Consider the following 13675-nt stretch of genomic DNA (forward strand, 5'->3'; position numbering starts at 1 on the left):
AAGCATGTGTACGTTTGTAAATCATGTTCCCCTTCTTTGTTTTGATATCATTTGCACAGTATAATATGTATGATGAATAATTTTCCATACATGAGTCGGGCTTGATTGTGTTTTCAAACAGTCAATCATCTATTAGTGACATGGACATACATTTTTCAGATGCATCTCCAATAACCTATATCTATCCACCACAGTGTACAATAACACCAGCAGTACAGTATGTTCTGTTTTATATGGTTGAATACATCACTTCAGTAATTGGTCATGAAAACACAAAGAACACAACCAACTCCTTTGCCTTAATTGGTCAGTGACTGAAAGAAAGGAAGATCATAGTGTGAATATGACTTCCGAGAAATGTATGCATGTCATATAAAATGTCTCTCCAGCATATTACTGATAACTGCTCAATATATAAGTGCAAATTTCAGTCCCAGTTCAAATACATTATTTTAAATGGCTCTGGATATCATGCGCTCCAAATTCTGCATGCACTGACAGTCTCAACAAAGCCATTGAATATATCAGGAGTCCTCTTTGACTATACATTAGGTGGAATGGCATTTACTGCAGTCAAATACTAATCGGCAGGGACAATAACGACAGCTATGTAGACATGGAACAGACTGGTCCCGTTTGGCGGTGATATAAGGACATACTTCTAGATGACAATGAGTTTAGGATAGCCTGAGTGTCAGTCGTTTTGTGCCATCATGCCAACTCCTTGTCACTCATTGTCATGCAAAACATGATCGGATTGACAATGACGGCAATGGAGTTGGCAAGAACACAACCAGATCTGAGACCAGGCTAAGTTTACAGTGTGTTACAAAAGTATTCATCCCTCTTGGCATTTTTCCTATTTTGTTGCATTACAAACTGTAATTTAAATGGATTTTTATTTGGATTTTATGTAATGGACATGCATAAAATAGTCCAAATTGGTGAAGTGAAAATTTAAAAAAAATACTTGTTTAAAAATAAACTTTTAAAAAACGGAAAAGTGGTGGGTGCATATGTATTCACCCCTTTGCTATGAAGCCCCTAAATAAGATCTGGTTCAACCAATTACCTTCAGAAGTCACATAATTAGTTAAACAAAGTCCACCTGTCTGCAATCTAAGTGTCACATGATCTGTCACATGATCTCAGTATATATAAACCTGTTCTGAAGGCCCCAGAGTTTGTAACACCATTACGCAAGGGGCACCAACAAGCAAGCGGCACCATGAAGACCAAGGAGCTCTCCAAACAGGTCAGGGACAAAGTTGTGGAGCAGTACAGATTAGGGTTGGGTTATAATAAAAAAATGAAACTTTGAACATCCCACAGAGCACCATTAAATCCATTATTGAAAAATGGAAAGAATATGGCACCACAACAAACCTGCCAAGAGAGGGCCGCCCACCAAAACTCAGGGACCAGGCAAGGAGGGTATTAATCAGAGCGGCAACAAAGAGACCAAAGATAACCCTGAAGGAGCTGCAAAGCTCCACAGCGGAGATTTAAGTATCTGTCCATAGGGCCACTTTAAGCCGTTCACTCCACAGAGCTGGGATTTGCGGAAGAGTGGCGAGAAAAAATCAATTGCTTAGAAAGAGGCAAGCATACAAGTTTGGTGTTCACCAAAAGGCTGTGAGAGACTCCCCAAACATATGGAAGAAGGTACTCTGGTCAGATGGGACTAAAATTGAGCTTTATAGCCATCAAGGAAAACGCTATGTATGGGGCAAACCCAACACCCCCTCATCACCCGAGAACACCATCCCCACTGTGAAGCATGGTGGTGGCAGCATCATTCTGTGGGGATGTTTTTCATTGGCAGGGACTGGGAAACTGGTTGAAGGAATGATGGATGGCGCTAAATACAGGGAAATTCTTGAGGGAAACCTGTTTCAGTCTTCCAGATTTGAGACTGGGACGGAGGTTCAACTTCCAGCAGGACAATGAACCTAAGCATACTGCTAAAGCAACACTTGAGTGGTTTAAGGGAAAATATTTTAATGTCTTGGAATGGCCTAGTAAAAGCTAACTTTAAGAGACATACCCCAAGAGACTTGCAGCTGTAATTGCTGTAAAAGGTGTCTCTACGAAGTATTGACTTTGGCAGGGTGAATAGTTATGCAAGCTCAAGTTTGTTTTTTTTGTCTTATTTCTTGTTTGTTTCACAATAAAACATATTTAGCATCTTCAAAGTGGTAGGCATGTTGTGTAAATCAAATGATACAACCCCCCCCCCCCCAAATCCATTTTAATTCCAGGTTGTAATGCAACAAAATCGGAAAAATGCCAAGGGGGGTGAATACTTTTGCAAGGCACTGTAGGAGCCTGTCAGACCGGTCTCTGTATCGTTATGAGAGCTGGTTGACATAGTTTCTCACTGAATATAGCCATACTGTAAGGTATGAACAGGTGATGAAATATAATATGGCCTGCCAGAAGTAGTGTTCCAAAGCGCCACACATTTATCAGAAAGCTATTATTAGCTGTTCTGTTCCAGGGCCTGTCAGTGCCGCACTGGGAAACCAGTCTGTACCGTGTGACGGCCTGTCAATCAATCACAGCTAATGTGTGTGCAATGCATTCTTACAATTAGGCAACTTGACAATTGCCTGAGCCCTCATATCCTCAGGGGCCTCGTTAACTTGGCATAATTTTGTTTAATAATACATAATTTTGTTATCTTGCCTTCCTCCTCCGCTCAAGACCTTCCTCAGCTCGTGGGTAACCTCTGATCGGTTTTCTTCCTCTGAAATTGGCTCTACTTTTCGAACAGTTGGGACTATTAGCGCTCTCTCTATGACGCTCACAGGCCATGCAGGACCCATAGAAGGGATGGTGATAAAACTGCTATTTAAAACACTGCATATATTTTTTTCTACACATAATTATTACCTGACAATCTTCCCTGATGTTTTCTCACACTTTTAAAGCCACGGGTATTGGCCCAGAATTTCCACATCAGTTCCTAGCTTGAATGTCTAAAACCAGGTAGAAAAAAATGTAGAAATGATAATGGCCCTACATATTTTAAAATAACTGCTCTTTTTCTGGCCCGCAAATCTGTGCCGCCCTACGTTGAATTTTGAATTCCTGGTTTTGGCCCTCGAGCCAAAATGATTGCCCACCCAGTTTTTATGTTGTGATACAAAGACCTTTATTAGTAAAGGGCATTTCAAGTATTTTCTGGTAGACTATTCATTCTGCTTTGTTCACTTAAAAGACACGTCTCCGAACAGCTCTTCGTCCAGTAGCCATGATTATGATAAATAAACATGAGTTGGGGCCTCAGACTGGCAAATGCGTAGGGCCTCCAAATCTGCTTGTGTGTGCGTGTGTGTGTGTACAGTATACATAAACACACACACACAATATATATATCAGTCTGATATGAGCAAATTTATGACTCATAGTTGTAGAACCATGTACTTATTGAAAGTACAGTATACATAAACACACACACACAATATATATATCAGTCTGATATGAGCAAATTTATGACTCATAGTTGTAGAACCATGTACTTATTGAAAGTACAGTATACTTCCTACACAAACTTTCCCCCTTCTGATGACCAGGTGGCGAATCGCATCTCTGCATGTCTGGCAGACATATCAGTGTGGACGACGGATCACCACCTCAAGCTGAACCTCGGCAAGACGGAGCTGCTCTTCCTCCCGGGGAAGGACTGCCCGTTCCATGATCTCGCCATCACGGTTGACAACTCCATTGTGTCCTCCTCCCAGAGCGCTAAGAACCTTGGTGTGATCCTGGACAACACCCTGTCGTTCTCAACCAACATCAAGGCGGTGGCCCGTTCCTGTAGGTTCATGCTCTACAACATCCGCAGAGTACGACCCTGCCTCACACAGGAAGCGGCGCAGGTCCTAATCCAGGCACTTGTCATCTCCCGTCTGGATTACTGCAACTCGCTGTTGGCTGGGCTCCCTGCCTGTGCCATTAAACCCCTTCAACTCATCCAGAACGCCACAGCCCGTCTGGTGTTCAACCTTCCCAAGTTCTCTCACGTCACCCCGCTCCTCCGTTCTCTCCACTGGCTTCCAGTTGAAGCTCGCATCCGCTACAAGACCATGGTGCTTGCCTACGGAGCTGTGAGGGGAACGGCACCTCAGTACCTCCAGGCTCTGATCAGGCCCTACACCCAAACAAGGGCACTGCGTTCATCCACCTCTGGCCTGCTCGCCTCCCTACCACTGAGGAATAACAGCTCCCACTCAGCCCAGTCAAAGCTGTTCGCTGCTCTGGCCCCCCAATGGTGGAACAAACTCCCTCACGACGCCAGGACAGCGGAGTCAATCACCACCTTCCGGAGACACCTGAAACCCCACCTCTTTAAGGAATACCTAGGATAGGATAAGTATTCCCCCCTTTAAGATTTAGATGCACTATTGTAAAGTGACTGTTCCACTGGATGTCATAAGGTGAATGCACCAATTTGTAAGTCGCTCTGGATAAGAGCGTCTGCTAAATGACTTAAATGTAATGTAAATGTAACACAGTGAGACACAAACACCTAAAAGTGCTGTACTTCATGTACACACTTACATGGACAGAAAGAGACACACGAACACACACATATCTAATAGTTCTATACCTCAGACTAAGAACAACTTCAGGGGATGTCCAAGTTATTTGAGACTTTGAGACAAAGGGTTGGAACTGGTTCATAAAAACAGAAAATAACACAATTATTTGAGGAACAGAACACAAAACGAAAACAAAAGTGACCGATACTGTTCCAAAACTGACCCATTATTTTAAAAGCATAGGAACCGGTTAATAACTTTACTTTACATTCCAGGCATTTTTTTCCAAAGCGCCTATGCAAAGCCCTCACTCTGTCACTCAGAAACGTATTACAACAACCGTTCATTCAATAGAATAAAATAAGGAGTAAAGTACAAAAATAACAGGTATCAGAATAAAAATATCTATTACAGCAATAATGTCAGCGACATCAACAATGTCGCTGTGTGTGTGTGTGTGTGTGTGTGTGTGTGTGTGTGTGTGTGTGTGTGTGTGTGTGTGTGTGTGTGTGTGTGTGTGTGTGTGTGTGTGTGGTAGGCTACCTGCCCCTCTGAAGCATTGGTCACTGTAGCCTATTTACGATGTTACAAGCGTGATTCATCAATTAGGGAGAGATGTTTAATTAGAGAAGAGTGGAATTAATTTTTCATGGCTAGTTAAGGATACTATAGTTATCACTTTTCACATTGCATTTATTAACTACAAAAAGATCAAACGTGTTTTTAATTCTACTGCTGCTAGCTAAAGTTTACTCTGGTCCAACATTATACCAACTCGGAAGTTCAAAGACTTTGAAAGTTCCTCCATGGATGCCGCTCCTCCGTAGGTATAATTGTGTGAGCCTAATTCACATAATGCATGTCGTAACAAGATGCCCAGTGCTTCAAGGCAAGCTTCCTTCATCCTCTCTCACCCAGAGTGCATCTTGTGCATCTTGCGACTGGCAGCACAGTGTGTGTTTCTCCTTTATTATGATTAAACCATGCTTTCACTGCATAATACAATTTGTCCTTAATGACTTTCCGATAAAGATTAAAACTATTACCTGCTCCACAGCAAGCTGCTATATCTGCACTGATTGGTGAAGTAATTTAATGTTGAGCTAAATGTAAAAAAAAAAAAGGTGGGCTATATTTCAGAGGTTTAAAAAGGAACCATATAAACTGGTACTTTTTGGGGGTTCGAACCAGTTCAGAACTTAGTTTCTCTGGTCGGAACAGTGGAACTGAACTAAAAAAATAATGGTTCTGTTCAGAATTAAACTATTTGAAAATCATTTTGTTTCAACCCCTGCCTGAGACAGACATCGGTGTTGTTGTTGTGAACTGAAAACAATCTGGGGTCCTGCCCTAGAAGTGCTGCCTGTGCCTCAGGCCAGCCAGGGTCTCAACAATCTCCAAATGGCAAAGTATGAACCTTTCACAATTAGACACAGGATTTATAGGCTTATAGGCTCTTTCACTAGGATTGAACTGAAATCCTGTGTTACCCGTGGCTCTAAATATGCTGAAATTCAAGATACAATGTGTTCATCTTTTAGGCTAACATATTGAAACTTGGACAAATGCAGACTGGAATATGATGACTGTAATCAGAGGACTCCATATGTGCTGATTGTATCCACATTGTCCTAATGTGGGGAGAGGGAGGGCAGTTTGTTGGTGTGATAAATGACAACTGTGTTTGCAATTAACACAAATACAACATCAGTCTATGTCCTATAATCATGGCTTGTTAGTGGCAAAGATGTATTGTTCCTCTAACTTCTGAGTAATTGAAACACTCAAAGGCTCATTCATGTGCACTTATGCACACAGACAGGCATAAATCCACACCTTTTATACACCTGATACAAACAATGACTGTTTATCGCAGATACAACAGTCAAGCAGGTAATACAAGATTAACATTAGTGGTCTGACGTCCCCAGTGGTGGAAAAAGTACCCAATTGTCATACTTGACTAGAAGATACCTTAATAGAACATGACTCAAGTTAAAGTTAGTCACCCAGTAAAATACTACTTCAGTATTTGGTTTCAAATTCTGAAATATTAAGCAAACCAGATGGCAGAATTTGTGTTATTTTATTAGATAGCCAGGGGCACACTCATAATTTACAAATGAAGCATTTGTGTTGAATGAGTCCGCCAAATCAGAGGCAGTAGGGATGACCAGGGAGGCTCTCTTGATAAGTGTGTGAATTGGAGCATTTTCCTGTCCTGCTAAGCATTCAAAATGTACTTTTGTGTGTGAAGGAAAATGTATGGAGTACAAAGTACATTATTTTCTTTAGGAATGTATTGAAGTAAAAGTTATAAATAGTAAAGTAAGGTAAAGTACAGATACCCCCCCCCAAAAAAAAAAGTAGTACTTTCAAGTATCTATTACACCCCTGGACTAACCCCTGAACCACTATTTTAAATCTCTTTATTCCCCCTTCATCAAAGGCTTGTTTTTGAAATGAGTAAATGATGAAAGGGATGAAAGCCAGAGCTGGATAATTCATGTATCCTCCAGCAATGTGTTTGTGAGGGTTGAGCACTAGACTATGGAGAATCAATCCATACCATTTCATCTCCATATAAATATTTGAACCAAACACACCTCAAGCCACCCCACTGTCCTGTTCTTCCAAAACAAATGCTTTGCACCCACCCAACTTATTAGGCTACCAGGGAGAAAGGCAGTTATCATAGCAGACCTAGCTGACAACGACAGAGCACTGTGGACACAAAACATCTCTGCCACGTTAGACACAGCTTCATTATCGCTCTGTGATTCTCCCGCATTATTGGCATCGGCAGGCCAATGTCATTGTCACTATAGAAACAACGGACAGGTTGTTTTTGTCTAGATCACTATGGCAACCACCATGCCCGGCTCTGTTTTGACTGAGAGGGCTCCTGTGATTGGACAAGATCTTATCGTGAACTGTAACTACCTCTGAAGTTTATATATAGTCTGGGATCTGTGGGCATGCATCTTTCAGTGCAGTGGGAACAGAACCGCTTCACATACTCCACATAAACATGTATAGGCCTAACAATTGTCTTGCACACTCCAACCACAACAATCTTCATGTGGATTTTGCTGTATCAAAGTTGAGCTACAAGGGTAAGGTTTAGAGTAATTAAATAACTGACACTTGTGACTTATCTCATCAAGAGTTCTCCGGTGAACTGAGGTTGGGGTGTACATGCGCCGACTCCGACACTTATAATCAGTGAAATCACAAAAACAAAGAGAGCAGGAGGGTGTGTTCACTTCTCTCTGATCCTTGGAACAAATTAGGCTCTTGGCTGATGAGCTGCAATTGTGCTACAGATCATGGAGAGACTTGCCGGGAGTCACCACTTCCCTCAGAGTTTGTGAGAGAGAAGTACGAGACCTTATAATAACATATGCCATTTAGCAGATGCTTTATCCAAAGCGACTTAGTCGTGCATGCATACATTTTATGTATGGGTGGTCCCAGGAATCAAACCCACTATCCTGGCATTGCAAGCACCATGTTGTTCCAACTGAGCTACAAAGGGCGAGTGACTAAAACTTACCAGAGAACGAGGCCCTATGGTCTCAGCTCTCATGATGTGAGCGATGACACTTCCTTATTAGCAGGATACACGTTTATTAACCATGTATCATGACTCAACTAGCTCCAATAAAGAGCACCATTCAGGCAGTCAAAAAGCCACCAGGTGAGCGAGGAGAGCCCTGGAGGGCTCCGTGATTAACTCCAGCTGGAGTGGCTCACTTACTTGACATCACAGGGCAAGGAGTGGGTGGATGAATTAGACCTGTCAGTTAGAGCCACTGTGAGACTCAGTACATGCTATTATAGCATGTCCTGTAGCTAGCTCTGTGCCCATCTGCTCTCCTTCACACTGGCCAAATAGGAGGAGGACATGGAACAAATAGCTGAGCGGAGACAGCAAGATGGAGAGAGATGCCGAACGATAAGAACACAGACGAAAACGAATATAATTATTTGCCTCCTCGATATGTTTCCCATTAATTCCTCAGAAAAAGTGACCAGCTGTGGTTCAAACGTAGGCCTATTGTAACGACTCAATGGGCCAGTTCCCCTGGACACAGATTAAGCCTAGTCCTGGACCAAAAAACATGCTCAATTTAAAGTGACCATTGAAATCGTTTTTTAGTCCAGGACTAAGCTTAATCTGTGTCCAGGAAACTGTCCCATTGAGTCGTATTTGACCTATTTGCACAACTACCAATAGACACAACGAGATTGATGCAGAGTCAGATGGGCATGACACCTCATAGGGAGCTCATCATACTAAATCCTTGATCAAACACAACACAGCGGGTCAACAGCAGTCTCATTCCCAGCGCTCTTATCGGATTAACGTCCAGGCAGCCACCACATCAACGGGTCCCCCCTGAGTGTTCCCTACACCTTCCCCTTAGAGTCGCCTGGCCGGGACAGCAAACAATCTGTTGGATCAGGTTCACCAACATGGTTTAGTCAGGGTGGTGATCAATCTGCCGGAACCCAATGAGTAGGTTGCCATTACCAACTCCTGCCAAATCAAATATACGGTAACTTTGAAACTAAATCAAACTGATATCTAGTTTGTTCAATCACAAAACTTTTGGGGATCCATGTTTTGGGATCACGCTGGAGGTTGATTCTGTTCTTTTGTGAATTGTCTCCAATGTCAAGAGGGCATCTTTTTCTTTGAATGCAGCTTACAATGACAATTGTAAGGAGAATGTTCAAACTTTTAGGAAACGTTCTGTTAAAGTAACGAAAGTAATGAAATACCAAGAAAAAATACACATTTTTCTTGTCAAGTTCCTTTAATGTGCTGGATAGTGCTCATTGAGACTATCATAATAATCTGTAGACAACCCAAATGAAGTCATCAGTCATTACTGTGTATTTACAAACACATAAAAATGGGTATCATTCATTCCTCACCGAGGTTCAGCAGACACATGTTCACATGGACTGGTACACACGTGGAGAACAACACAGGACACTCTCAACGAGTGAGGTCTGTCTAAAGATGAACACGTAGTGTTCAGCTACAATGTAATCGCATGTATGAAAACCGTTCCCTACCGTTGTTATTTGACAACTACTTGTTCTTTCTTTGACATCCTGGACCAGTGCAGCCTTCTCTCTTTCAACTTCCTCAAAACTAACAGCCGTATGAAAATTCCTATGATAAAGTTATCACTCACAACAGTATGCCCGAGGATAAATTACTCCAGGTTATGGCAGGGAGAGAGAGAGGGTAGAAAGAGAGGGCTGATGGTAAGAAGAGAGGAGACAGAGTGAGATATGGAGAGATTGTTCATAGATTATATTCATTATGGACATGCCGATGGAAAATGTATAATTTCGTCCTTTCTAGTTTCAAAGAGCGTAGTAGGCTAACTGCAGACCAGAGAGAGCAGGTTCACAGCCAGGGACACGAGAGACAAGCCAGGCCCCGTGGCTGTGACAGTAGCAGGGGGCGTCTATAACAAGCTCAACTGAGTGCTGTGAGATATGAGCTGTCACACACTGGACATGAAAAGGAACACAATTTCACTGGCTGCAATTATTCCACGATGATGGCCTCTCACGTCCCTCTCATGGAGAGTGCTAAGGCAGGTTGTGGTGCGTGCCGGAGAGCCCCCAGACAGGCCAGTGTCCCGCTCAGTAGCCACTCTGTGGTTAGCCCCTTGCTGGGCCAGGATATGAGACAGCAGCAGAAGGCTGCAGGAAAGCACTGTCCAAGCCAGCACACAGCAGTGTACCTGTATGCCTACAACACACACACACACACACACACACACACACACACACACACACACACACACACACACACACACACACACACACACACACACACACACACACACACACACACACACACACACACACACACACACGTTCAGCTCAGGCTTCTGCCATCTCTTTTCCTTCCACCTTTTCATTCTCACCTTTGTTCCCTTTTACCCCATTCTGTCTAAAGAGGTTTTTCCTACATTCTGCATCTCTCTATAGGGGTTGTTTCTGTCTGAGGGAGTGTGCCTAGTGTTCCTTTGTTTGTTGGAACAGTAAAGTGAGAAGTGTATCTGCTGGCTTCTAAAATCCCTTCTGATGCTGAGAGTGCACCTCCACATGTACCAAGAAACAAACACGTACGCTGTGGAGTTTTCAGCTCCTTATTTTCATTTTAGCTACAGAAGAACACTGAAAACATTCAAGGGCAATGGAGTGTCCTTAGACTAGAGGGAATAGTGCCCCCTACTGGCCCTCCAACATCACTCTCGCATGATCTGGTCTCCCAAGGCTCGACCAACCCAACCCTGCTTAACTTTAGAGGCAAGACAGGACTAGGATGGTGGGTAATATGGCTCCTGACCACAGGAGGTTGGTAGCACGTTAATTGAGGAGGACAGCCTCGTGGTAATGGCTGGAGTGGAATGGTTAAAAGCCAATCCATTTGCTCCTTTCCAGCCATTATGAGGAGTACTCCCCTCCACTGCAGCCTCCACTGCTCCTGACTAAAGAAAGTTGTATCCCCAACCTTGACAAAAGAAATGCTGTGTTTGGATCTTGAATCTCTTGGGTAACTTAATTGGTAAGACACTACAAAAATGTCCCCTGTATTGGTATCATTCTACTATATTAAACCACAATTAATACCAACCATGTGTTCACTATCTCTGTGAGACTAGGATCCCTATAGTAAGTCAAGCAGATATGGTCCTATTGATACTGTCCCATGGTGATGGTTATTGTCTCTGTCAGGTGGATTACACTGTATTGACCTTAAACAATCTGTCCCCGGGGTCGGCCACTGAGGACACAAACCAACACACAGAGGGACAGCAATTTCCTTCATAGATACTTTTCCATATTGGTAAAATCAGATGACAACCACTGGTTGTGTAGCTAGCTGCCTACTTTGTGCATGACACAAGTCATTTTTCCAACAATTGTTTACAGACAGATTATTTCACTTATAATTCACTGTATCACAATTCCAGTGGGTCAGAAGTTTACATGCACTAAATTGACTGAGCCTTTAAACTGGGCCTTGAAAAATTCCAGAAAATTATGTAATGGCATTATAAGCTTCTGATAGGATAATTGACATCATTTGAGTCAATTGGAGGTGTACCTGTGGATGTATTTCAAGGCCTACCTTCAAACTCAGTGCCTCTTTGCTTAATATCCTGGGAAAATCTAAAGAAATCAGACAAGACCTCAGAAATAAATTGTAGACCTCCACAAGTCTGCTTCATCCTTGGGAGAAATGTATAAACGCCTGAAGGTACCACGTTCATCTGTACAAACAATAGTACGCAAGTATAAAAACACCATGGGACCACGCACCCATCATACCGCTCAGGAATGCGTTCTGTCTTCTAGAGATGAACATACTTTGGTGCGAAAAGTGCAAATCAATCCCAGAACAACAGCAAAGGACCTTGTGACGATGCTGGAGGAAACAGGTATAAAAGTATCTACAGTGGGGAAAAAAGGTATTTACTCACCCACCAATTGTGCAAGTTCTCCCACATAAAAAGATAAGAGAGGCCTGTAATTTTCATCATAAGTACACTTCAACTATGACAAAATGAGAAAAAAAATCCAGAAAATCACATTGTAGGATTTTTAATGAATTTATTTGCAAATTATGGTGGAAAATAAGTATTTGGTCAATAACAAAAGTTTATCTCAATACTTTGTTATATACACTTTGTTGGCAATGACAGAGGTCAAACGTTTTCTGTAAGTCTTCACAAGGTTTTCACACACTGTTGCTGGGATTTTGGCCCATTCCTCCATGCAGATCTCTAGAGCAGTGATGTTTTGGGGCTGTTGCTAGGCAACGCGGACTTTCAACTCCCTCCAAAGATTTTCTATGGGGTTGAAATCTGGACTGGCTAGGCCACTCCAGGACCTTGAAATGCTTCTTACGAAGCCACTCCTTCGCTGCCCGGGCGGTGTGTTTGGGATCATTGTCATGCTGAAAGACCCAGCCACGTTTCATCTTCAAAAAGTTATATTTTGGTTTCATCTGACCATATAACATTCTCCCAATCTTCTTCTGGATCATCCAAATGCTCTCTGGCAAACTTCAGACGGGCCTGGACATGTACTGGCTTAAGCAGGGGGACACATCTGGTACTGCAGGATTTGAGTCCCTGGCGGCGTAGTGTGTTACTGATGGTAGGCTTTGTTACTTTGGTCCCAGCTCTCTGCAGGTCATTCACTAGGTCCCCCCGTGTGGTTCTGGGATTTTTGACCCCACAGGGTGAGATCTTGCGTGGAGCCCCAGATCGAGGGAGATTATCAGTGGTCTTTTATGTCTTCCATTTCCTAATAATTGCTCCCAAAGTTGATTTCTTCAACCCAAGCTGCTTACCTATTGCAGATTCAGTCTTCCCAGCCTGGTGCAGGTGTACAATTTTGTTTCTGGTGCCCTTTGACAGCTCTTTGGTCTTGGCCATAGTGGAGTTTGGAGTGTGACTTTGAGGTTGTGGACAGGTGTCTTTTATACTGATAACAAGTTCAAACAGGTGCCATTAATACAGGTAACGAGTGGAGGACAGAGGAGCCTCATAGAGAAGAAGTTACAGGTCTGTGAGAGCCAGAAATCTTGCTTGTTTGTAGGTGACCAAATACTTATTATACCACCATAATTTGCAAATAAATTCATTTAAAAAATCCTACAGTGTGATTGTCAGGATTTTTTTTCTAATTTTGTCTGTCATAGTTGAAGTGTACCTATGATGAAAATTACAGGCCTCATCTTTTTGAGTGGCAGAACTTGCACAATTGGTGGCTGACTAAATACTTTTTTGCCCCACTGTATTTCCACAGTAAAAAGAGTTCTATATCGACATAACCTGAAAGGCTGCTCAGCAAGGAAGAAGCCACTGCTCCAAAACTGCCATAAAAAAGCCAGACTATGGTTTGCAACTGCACATGGGGACAAAGATCGTACTTTTTGGAGAAATGTCCTCTGGTCTGATGAAACAAAAATAGAACTGTTTGGCCATAATGACCATCGTTATGTTTGGAGGAATAAGGGGGAAGCTTGCAAGCCGAAGAACACCATGCCAACAGTGAAGCACGGGGGGGGTTGGGGGGCTTTG

The sequence above is a fragment of the Oncorhynchus gorbuscha genome, linkage group LG18 (genome assembly GCF_021184085.1).
Source record: "Oncorhynchus gorbuscha isolate QuinsamMale2020 ecotype Even-year linkage group LG18, OgorEven_v1.0, whole genome shotgun sequence".
Classification (NCBI taxonomy): Eukaryota; Metazoa; Chordata; class Actinopteri; order Salmoniformes; family Salmonidae; genus Oncorhynchus; species Oncorhynchus gorbuscha.